The sequence below is a fragment of the Castor canadensis genome, chromosome 1, assembly GCF_047511655.1.
Source record: "Castor canadensis chromosome 1, mCasCan1.hap1v2, whole genome shotgun sequence".
Lineage (NCBI taxonomy): Eukaryota > Metazoa > Chordata > Mammalia > Rodentia > Castoridae > Castor > Castor canadensis.
In genome coordinates, this window is record NC_133386.1 from 188247644 (window position 1) to 188258706 (window position 11063).

The 11063-nt window shown below is 43.7% G+C and overlaps 1 pseudogene; it reads left to right on the forward strand.

The window, feature by feature from the left end:
* Window positions 1-507: 507 nt before the first annotated feature.
* Window positions 508-1480, forward strand: LOC109680350 (olfactory receptor 10AG1-like; annotated as a pseudogene).
* Window positions 1481-11063: the final 9583 nt, after the last annotated feature.

Here is an 11063-nt window from a genome sequence, read left to right on the forward strand (position 1 = left end):
TTCAATGCATGTAATTATTTCCTCACTTATAATGAATTGATTTAAAACTTCATTCTCACTGGAAAACAGGGAAGGGGACTTAAAAATCATTTTGAATGAGAATTGAAGAAGAGGTTTAAGGCCAACCTTTGGCATGAAAGAAAATGGATATCACCACCAATATACAAAAAAATAATAAGAGCACAAAAAACATAGAAAATGACTGTAAACAAAATTCCACTATTAAGGTAACAAAACAAGATATTATTCTTCCACAATAAATAATAGTGTACATCTTTCAATATTCTTGATAAAATTATAGCTAATTCAATAATTTATAGTAGATTTCATTTTTTTAAACTCATTTTAACAATATATCACTTTGTTTTGAAGTTTCAAATCTCATATTATCAAAATGAAGCATGGTAATAGTGGAAATAATTTAAGATATCTTATGAAGAGATCCATGAATCTAGTGCAGGTAACATGAAAGTTGAATTCATTTTAAAACATGAATGAATTAACCATATTGGATATATTGTATCTGCAGATGGACAGCAAACTAAAACAGAAAAATCAAACACCACTACAATTACAGAATTTGTTCTCTTGGGGTTTTCTGATATTCCCCAGCTCCAGTGGATTCTTTTTGGGATATTTTCATTCATATACATGACTATTCTGATTTGTAACAGTATTATAATATTGATAACAAAAACTGACCCTGCTCTTCAGACACCTATGTATTTTTTCCTTAGAAATTTTTCATTTCTAGAAATCTGTAATGTAACAGTCACTATCCCAAGAATGCTTGTAGACCTTTGTACCCAAAAAGGAAATATTTCCTTTTTGGCCTGTGCTACACAAATGTGTTTTGTCCTTATGCTGGGAGGTGTGGAGTTCTTCCTGTTGACAGTGATGGCCTATGACCGCTATGTGGCCATTGGTAACCCTCTGAATTATACTATAGTCATGAACCAACAGGTCTGTATGCAGATGGTGGCTGTCTCCTGGATCAGTGTAATTCCAGTTGTGATTGGGCAAACATACCAGATTTTCTCTTTGCTTTTTTGTGGGTCTAACAGAATTAATCACTTCTTCTGTGACATCCCCCAGTCCTCAAGCTTGTTTGTGGTGAGGCATTTGTAAACAAGATAGCAGTGTATATATTGCCGTGGTGTTTTTTGTGATAATTCCCTTTCTGTTGATCATTGTTTCCTATGGTAAAATTATCTCCAACATTCTGAAATTGATGTCAGCCAGAGGAAAGGCTAAAGCTTTATTCACTTGCTCATCTCACCTCACAGTTGTCATTCTCTTCTATGGAACTGCGAGTATCACTTATTTAGAACTCAAACCAAATCAATATGAAGGAATGGGAAAGCTGCTGTCTCTTTTCTACACCATTTTGATCCCAACTTTGAATCCCATTATCTACACTCTGAGGAATAAGGATATCATCGTAGCACTGAGAAAACTTCTCACTAAGTTATTAGCATGAGGCAAACACATCAAATTACAAAAAGTATTTGGTTGTAAGTTTATTGTGTTGTTTCAACAGAAAAGAATGTTTACCTTTGTTCCTCTGTGCTTCACTAATAATAAACAATATTACAACTACCCATATTAAGTCAAGGGGCATTTGCTTTATAGTTTATTTAAGTACTTCTATATAATCAGAGTACAAATTCACTCAATTGCAAAGAACTACTTTCTAAAATCACCCTTTCCTCTTGTTGTTAACAATGGAGTTAAAAGATAGCTTCAGCAGCACAAGGAAAGAAACAGAAAATGAATCATAGACATAAATGTATAAAATGATCTAGAAAGAATAAAAAGAGACTGGTTTAGTTAATCCAGTCTCAAAACCAGCCAATTCCTCTTCTGAACCACCTCTGAACCCCCTCCTGACTTCTTTAGACCCTGCTAATGAGCCTCCACCTTATCAGAGATGAGCTTCCATTGTTTAATTGTCAGCCCCCCACTCCTCCTTCCCCCCTCCTTCCACCCCTCCTTCCATCCGTCCTTCTGCCCACCCAGAATCACAGGATCCCATCAACCCCCACACACACTCGCTCCCACGACCCTCCCAGTCAGCCAGTTTCCAACTACCCTCCCCGGGAAGTGGCCGGAGTGGAAGGCATTGTGAGGGTCCATGTCCCCTTCTCCCTCGCTGACCTCTCTCAGATAGAAAAGCACCTTGGTATAGATACCACATTTTCTTAATCCATTCGTCAGTGCTGGGGCATCTTGGCTGTTTCCATAACTTGGCTATTGTGAATAGTGCCGCAATAAACATGGATGTGCAGGTGCCTCTGGAGTAACAGTCTTTTGGGTATATCCCCAAGAGTGGTATTGCTGGATCAAATGGTAGATCGATGTCCAGTTTTTTAAGTAGCCTCCAAATTTTTTTCCAGAGTGGTTGTACTAGTCTACATTCCCACCAACAGTGTAAGAGGGTTCCTTTTTCCCCACATCCTCGCCAACACCTGTTGTTGGTGGTGTTGCTGATGATGGCTATTCTAACAGGGGTGAGGTGGAATCTTAGCGTGGTTTTAATTTGCACTTCCTTTATTGCTAGAGATGGTGAGCATTTTTTCATGTGTTTTCTGGCCATTTGAATTTCTTCTTTTGAGAAAGTTCTGTTTAGTTCACATGCCCATTTCTTTATTGGTTCATTAGTTTTGGGAGAATTTAGTTTTTTAAGTTCCCTGTATATTCTGGTTATCAGTCCTTTGTCTGATGTATAATTGGCAAATATTTTCTCCCACTCTGTGGGTGTTCTCTTCAGTTTAGAGACCATTTCTTTTGATGAACAGAAGCTTTTTAGTTTTATGAGGTCCCATTTATCTATGCTATCTCTTAGTTGCTGTGCTGCTGGGGTTTCATTGAGAAAGTTCTTACCTATACCTACTAACTCCAGAGTAATAAATATAAAAGACCAAAAATCGTATGTTCTCCCTCATATGTGGACATTAGATCAAGGGCAAACACAACAAGGGGATTGGACTATGAGCACATGATAAAAGTGAGAGCACACAAGGGAGGGGTGAGGATAGGTAAGACACCTAAAAAACTAGCTAGCATTTGTTGCCCTTAATGCAGAGAAACTAAAGCAGATACCTTAAAGCAACTGAGGCAATAGGAAAAGGGGACCAGGAACTAGAGAAAAGGTTAGATCAAAAAGAATTAACCTAGAAGGTAACACCCACGCACAGGAAATCAATGTGAGTCAATGCCCTGTATAGCTATCCTTATCTCAACCAGCAAAACCCCTTGTTCCTTCCTATTATTGCTTATACTCTCTCTACAACAAAATTAGAGATAAGGGCAAAATAGTTTCTGCTGGGTATTGAGGGGGGGAGCAGGAGGGGGTGGAGTGGGTGGTAAGGGAGGGGGTGGGGGCAGGGGGGAGAAATGAACCAAGCTTTGTATGCACATATGAATAATAAAAGAAAAATGAAAAAAAAATGTTCTTAGAAGCACTATGCATTTAGAATAACCCAAAGTGCAATAAATAGAATAGCAAATCTGAAAAAAAAAAAAAGAAAAGCACCTTGGCTCTTTCACCACTGACCCAGATTCTTATGTTAATGAGTTCCAATATTTGGCTCAATCCTGTGACCTTACTCGGCATGACATCTATCTCATTCTTCCCTCCACCCTCCTTCCAGAGGAGAGACTCAGGGTCTGGGACATGGCTAGGGCACATGAAGATGAGATCCATTGCACCACCCCCGCCCATCCTGTAGGGGCCACATCCCTACTGAGGAGCCTCATTGGAATTACCAAACCAGTGACAGAACGCTTAGGCTTAGGGATCAGATGGTTACCTGTTTAGTGGCAGGACTAAAAAAGGTGGCCCGAAAAGTTGTTAATTTTGATAAAATCAGAGAAATTCAACAAGAAAAAGAGGAAAATCCAGCTAGTTTCTTGTCCTGGGTCACAGAGGCGCTGCAACGCCGTACAAAAGTTGACCCTGAAACTCAGCACGGGACAATCATTCTTGTGACCCACTTTATTTCCCAGTCAGCCCCAGATATCAAAAGAAAATTTAAAAGGCTGGAAAATGGCCCTCAGACTCCACAGGCTGAAATTTTAAATGCAGCCTTCAAGGTCTATAATTACCGAGAATAACAAATGGCTGAGAAGGAGAGGAGAGATAACGCTAAATTCCAGATGTTGGTACAAGCCCTCCGACAAAGGCCTCTGACCTCTAACTTCTGAGGCCAAGAAAAATCCTGAACACCTCCTGTCTCATGTTTTCAGTGTGGGGACACAGGACCTGTGCATGTCCTAAACCACGCGGCCTGCTGGGGCCACGTCCTAAGTGCAAAGAGGAGGGTCACTGGGTGATGGACTGCCTCTCTATCCCTCAATGCGAAGGATCTAAGCCCTCCCACCATCCCTCCTCCCTAACTGATCTTTTAGGACTGGTGACTGTGGCTGATGACTGATGGAGCCCAGGACTCCCAGGCCCGACAACCATAACCTCATGGGAGCCCAGGGTAACTGCCCTCATCAAAGGTAGGCCGATCTCTCTCCTCATAAATAGTGGCATGACTTTTTCTGCCTTGCTGGAGTTCTGGGGACCTGCTAAGCCTTCTTTAACTTCCATAGTCAGGGTAGAGGGAAATCTTAGCCAGCCCTTAATGTCTTTTCCTTTAACATGCATACTGGGAGATACACTTTTTACTCACTCCTTCCTAGTCCTCCCTAATTGCCCCACCCCACTCTTGGGAAGGGACATTTTGCCAAAATTCCAGGCCACTCTCACCTTACATCCACCCCCTCTTAAGCCATGACCCATTAACCCCTTGTCTCCATCTTCACAGCCCCTCCTTGCCATTATGGGTACCCTGCTTCCACAAGCCCCTCCTGACCCCTTGCCCTTATCTGCTACACTGGTGTATCCCACTGTGTAGGACCTCCAGAACCCTGCAGTCACTACACATCATGAGCCAATTGTTATTACTCTCGAGGACCCCTCTGTTTTCCCAAACCAACCTCAATATCACATTTCTCTAATCCACTTACAGGGATTAAAGCCTATCATCTCAGAGCTTCTTGCTATGGGCCTGCTTCCCCCAACCCACTCCCCCTACAACACTCCTATTCTGCCTGTAAAAAAGCCCAATTGGTCTTACTGGTTGGTGCAGGACCTTCGCTTAATAAACACAGCAGTGACTCCTATACACCTGGTGGTGCTCAACTCCTACACTCTCCTGTCTCTCATCCCCAGTACCACCACCCACTTTACAGTCCTGTACCTAAAAGATGCTTTCTGCACTATCCCTGTCCACCCACAATCTCAAAACCTCTTTGCCTTCACCTCGACTGATCCAGATTCTCATACTTCACAACAATTAACCTGAACTCTTCTGCCTCAGGGGTTCTGGGATAATCCCCACCTCTTTGGCCAACCTCTGGCTAGGGACCTCCTTATCCTCCATCACTCCCTGAGTAAACTCCTCCAGTATGTAGATGACCTTCTGCTCTGCAGCCCCTCACTCAAGGACATCCAACAACACACTGACCTCCTGTTTAATTTTCTGGAAAAAAAGGGATACTGGATGTCCCCCAATAAGGCTCAATTGTCTCTCACCCAAGTGACTTACCTGAGCCTGACTATTTCCCCTACTCATAGGGCTATCATCATAGATCATAAGGCCTTATTAGTCTCTCTTCCTGTCCCCACCACCAAGGCTGAAATTCTCTCCTTCCTCAGCCTGGTTCGCTATCTCAGAGCCTGGGTGCCCAACTTCAGTCTAATGGTGAAGCCTCTATATGAGACATCCAGGGGTCCCATCCAAGAGCCCCTGGACCCCTCTTGGCCTGTGTCAGGTCATTTAAAACCCTCTTACAAGCCCTGTTCCAAGCCCTGGTGTTTTGCCTGCAGGACCTCACTTGTCCCTTTTTCCTTTACTTTTTGAGAGTCAGGGGTTTGCCCTAGGAGTTTTGGAACACAACATAGGGCCCTCCTTTGCTCCAGTAGCATACCTCTCCAAACAGTTAGACCCTACAACCACGGGATGGGCCCCATGCTCACCCCATAGCCTCTCAGAACTCCTCACATATAAGGGACTTTACTCCATGCTCCCCTCCCATATCCTATCCCTGTAGGTGTGGCCTTCATTGAGGATCCCACCCTACCTTTCATCTCATGTCCCCCACTTAACCCAGCCATTCTTGTTCCTTTCTCTTCAACACCCCTTGTTCACTCCTGCCCCAAGATTCTTGAAGAACTCCTCCCCTGCCCAAACCATATTCAGGAGGGCACCCTTTCTCAGACTGACTACACTTAGTTCATTGATGGCAGCTCCTTCATTCACAATGGACAGCGAAGAGCTGGATACACTATCGTGTCTGATTCCACCATCATTGAGGCATGCCCTCTCCCTTTGGGTACTACTTGCCAAAAGGCAGAATTGTCTGCCCTGGCCAGAGCTCTGACCCTGGCAAAAGACAAAACTGTCAGCATTTACACTGACTCTAAGTATGCATTTCACACTTTATTGTCCCACTCTGCTATCTGGAAGGAAAGGTGATTCCTAATTACAAGAGGAACTCCCATTATCAAAGCTGCCTTAATAGCCCAGGTCTTAGAAGCCTCATGCCTTCCTTCCCCGGTAGGCATTACTCATTGAAAAGCCCACCAAACTGACTCTTCCATAATTACCAGAGGAAATAACCAAGCGGACACAGAGGCCAAGCGATCAGCCCTCCAAACTGCACCCCAATTTACCATGTACCCCTTTACCCCAGCTTTCTGTCCCCCTCTCACTAAACTCTCTCTCCCCCTTCTGAAGTTTAAACTCTTCTCTTCTATTTACATAAGATTTTCATCCTAATCTTCATGCTCCTTACACCTTTCTCCACCAATCACTTTTCCCTATCTCCAGGAGACATATAACACCTTAAACAGATTACCCAATCCTGCTCAATTCACCAGCTCACAAACCCCAACTCTAATCTTAGACCCCCTTCCTTTCCTACCCACCAAGCTAGGTGATGCCTCCCTGCCATGGATTGGCAGGTGGACTTCACACATATGCCTCCAGTAAAGAGGATTAAGTACCTCCTGGTATTGGTAGATACCTTCACAGGATGGGTGGAAGCTTTCCCTATGACCAATAAAAAGGCCTCCACAGTAACAACAATTTTGATCACAGACATCATCCCACAGTTTGGTCTCCCAGCCTCCATACAGTCAGACAACCGGCCTGAGTTTGTTTCCTCTATTTTCCAAAAATTGGAACAAGACTTAAATATTCACTGGAGGTTTCACATTCCCTATCACCCCCAATCTTCAGGCAAAGTTGAGAGCTCCAATTGCACACTAAAAAATACTCTCACCAAACTCTCCCTCAATCTCCATGTATACTGGACAAAGGCCTTACCCCTAGTCCTTCTCCGCCTCCGGATTCTCCCATAAAGACCACTCATGCTTAGCCCCTGCGAGCTCCTCTATGACTGTCCACTCCTGCTTATCATGGTTTAGCCAGAATCCCCCAACATTTCCTGCACTCTCCTCAATCCTCTCCTCATTTTTCTTCACTCTCTCCTTTGGTCTCATGCTCATGATCAATTGCCACAGACCTCTGACACCACCAAAATAATTCCCACCTTCCAAATGGGAGATCTGGTTTATCTAAAAAGTACAGCCATACCTGGCCACCTGCAGGAAAAGTAGAGAGGCCCATTTAAGGTCATCCTCACCACACCCATATCTGCTAAGCTAGCAGGATTTCCCTCTTGGGTAAAGGTTCAAAATCTAAAACTGGAAGCCCCACAAAAGACCTATCCATCTCTTCTTACAGGACCAACAAAAATAAAGATCTCCTGCTTCCCCAAGACACTAGAAGATGGAGACACACCCACGGAGACTCCCGGGGCATAAGCAGGATCCCTATGCCTAGGGACCTTGCATCTTGCCTACTCACTCTTTATACTTCTCCCCCTCCCATTCTTTCCTGTCAGTGTGTGCCTATGCTTTTACTCTTTCCTACATACACTCTACTCTGAGATTTTACTTTTCCCACCTCCCAACACAATTAGCAACCCTCTTTTCTCATACCTTCTTTACCCCTGCTTCATAGATTGGGTAGCTGACCTTCATCTCCAAGGTACTCTCTCAGACTTTACTCCTGAGGAAATCTATTCATTTTCCAACATTCTCTTTGCTTTATTGTAAACTGCACCACCTATGTTTTCACTCCATCCCTTTCTGTGGGTAATTCTTGTCCTCGTGCCTTCTCTCCTGAGTATTGGCCTGTGGGTAACTTCTCCCCTTGAGTGGAGATGGCCCCATCACACAGCTCTCTGCTTTGGATACCTCACTCTGTGCACCTTACTCATTGTGCTCTCTTTTTTCTTATGACCTGTACCCTCGTGAGCCCCAAACTCCCCCCTGCCCTTGCACCTCATCTTATTCCTACCAGCATAGGGCTTGCAATGACACAGCTACCCCATGTACAATGTGGGGCAAACCACACTGGACTGCAAGGAGTAAAGGCAGCAATTTGGGTTATATTTGCTTTGGGAATCATGGGCAATAAGTGTGCTGGACTGAGCTCACACATTATGGTATGTCTGATAGAGGAGGAGTCCAGGATCAGGCATACAAGAAGGTCCTCCACACCCAGGTACCTCAGGTTCTTGACAACCTATTCTTTCCCACCAAAAAGCCTCTCAAAATTCCTTTACACATGCTGTCCCTTTCTGAAACCTTTCTCCTCCAGGTCATAAGTACCACTCATCAACTACTCAACCACACCAATCCTACTCTAGCCCATGGTTGTCAGATGCTTCAGCGGACTGGCCCTTCTCTGGTTTTCCCCAGCCCCATAAATATTTCCACACCCCTTACCTTAAACTATTCCTTCACCAAAGGACTCACCACCTCCACTCTTTCCCCAGTTCCCCTCTTCCAGCCAACCCCTCTTTGCCTACAGAGTTCCTCAAGGATAGTTGAGGTAGGCTCCCTGGTGACAAAAAAATGTCACACCACTAGGGTGGCCAAGAAAACCAGAAACAATATCTGCTGCCCACCTCCATTCCCGGGACTCTCTTTCTATGTGGTCAGAGTGTATACCCCTGTTTACCCCAAGCCTGGAAGGGTATTTGCACTCTGGTATTTTTGGTTCCTGACATGGATATTATTACAGAAGATCAGGACCTCCCCATCCCCCTCACCATGTGCATTTGCTCTAAAAGAACAATCCAGGCTATTCCTTTGTTAGCTATCCTGGGTATAATGGCTGCCATGGGAACGGGTGCTGCAGGAATAGGAATGTCTATCCACTACTACACAAAACTCTCTAATCAATTGATTTCAAATGGTAGCCGAGTCTATCCCAACCCTACAAAAACAACTTGACTTCCTAGCCTCAGTTGTACTCCAAAACTGACAAGGCCTTGACTTACTCACTGCAGAGAAGGGTGGTCTCTGCCTATTTTTACAAGAAGAGTGCTGCTTCTATGTTAACCAGTCAGGGGTAGTAAAAAATAAAATTAGGCAACTCCAGGAACAATTAGAAAAATGGAAAAGGGAATTGGAGGAATCTTGGAGTCCTCTAGGGAATAACATTTACAATGGTTCTTCTGGTTAATGCCCATCCTAATGCCATATTTCTTGCTCTCATATTCTTAAGCTTCTTCCATTGTATCATAAGGACGACACAAGGATTTCTTTTAGACCATATGTCTGCTATTGCTAATCAAAATTTAACCAGTTGTACCTCCAGGGATATCAACCTCACCAAAACTGCCCAGAAAACTACTGTGAAGGCTCCATCCAGGACAAAACAGGAGCCCTAGGATCTTGTCCCATACAACACTGCCTGCCAGCAGGATGCAGCTAAAGAGACCAATACTTTTCCCTAATTCCTTATCCTCAGCCCAACTGTCATCATTATTAAAGAAAAAATGGGGGAATGATACAAAAATAATGCCACCATTTTATAAATCAGAGGCCATTTTATCCTCAGGTCTCACCTCTTGGAAAATGGAGCCATTCCCAATAAACAGCCCCGCCCTTTAACAAAATTTCCCCAGCTCCCAGACAATCTCCACCCAAGTTCCACCCCCATCAGGGACCCCTGAGCCTGCGCCAACCCCTTACCCTTCCTCTTCTATAAAAGGCCATGCTTGGCGTGGAGACTCTCTCTTCCTGTGCTATCTTTCCTGGGTCAGCCAGGCAGCTCATGCCTATCATTTAACCCTGCTCTTGGACGTGAGATTTTCTCGTGAGCTTTCTTTGTGAGTGGCGTTTTTCCTAACACCATTCATTTACTTGCGAATGACAAAATTCCATTTCTTAATGAATAAAATTCCATTGTGTATAAGTGCCACATTTTCTTTCTTTTTTCTTTTTCTTTTTTTAAATGTTATTTTATCCCTTTTACATTGACTTACATGTATATATATTATTTGGGCCACCCTGCCCAAACCAGCCTCCTGGCAGAACCTGTTCCACCCTCTTGTTCTCCAATTTTGTTGAACCACATTTTCTTAATCCATTCATCATTAGAGATCTTGCCTGGTATCCATCATGTCCTGCATTTGATGCCCAGCACCAAAAGGAATCCCTCCTCAGGAGATCCCATAGGTACACAATCTGGGTAAAAACAGTTATCATTCTATTAAAATAAATTTTATAGTAGGATATCTGTAGCCTATGAGGCAAGCAGATGCTAGAGAAGGGACCATTGGTACTTCTTGAATCACTTAGGAGTCATTTTGAGGCAGGCTAAAATTAGGGAAAGTTTGGGACTCAGAAACTTAATATTACATATCACATTATCCATGCTGTAGTTCAGGCACCACCTTCAACTGGCCCAGGAACCACCTATGCTTCTTCCCGCTCCTTGATTATTGGATGGAAATCACCCAGTTCCTCACTTCCCATAGGTTAGCAGAAATCTAAAAAGCGTTGGAGAAGAAAAGCACACTCTCTCTCCTTCCAGATTCCACTTGGCCCCACCTTGCAACCTTTTATATTTCCCTTCCTTAGCTGTTAATAAACTCCATTTACACCCACATGTCATGAAATGAATTCTTCCTTGCTGGACACAAAGAATTTG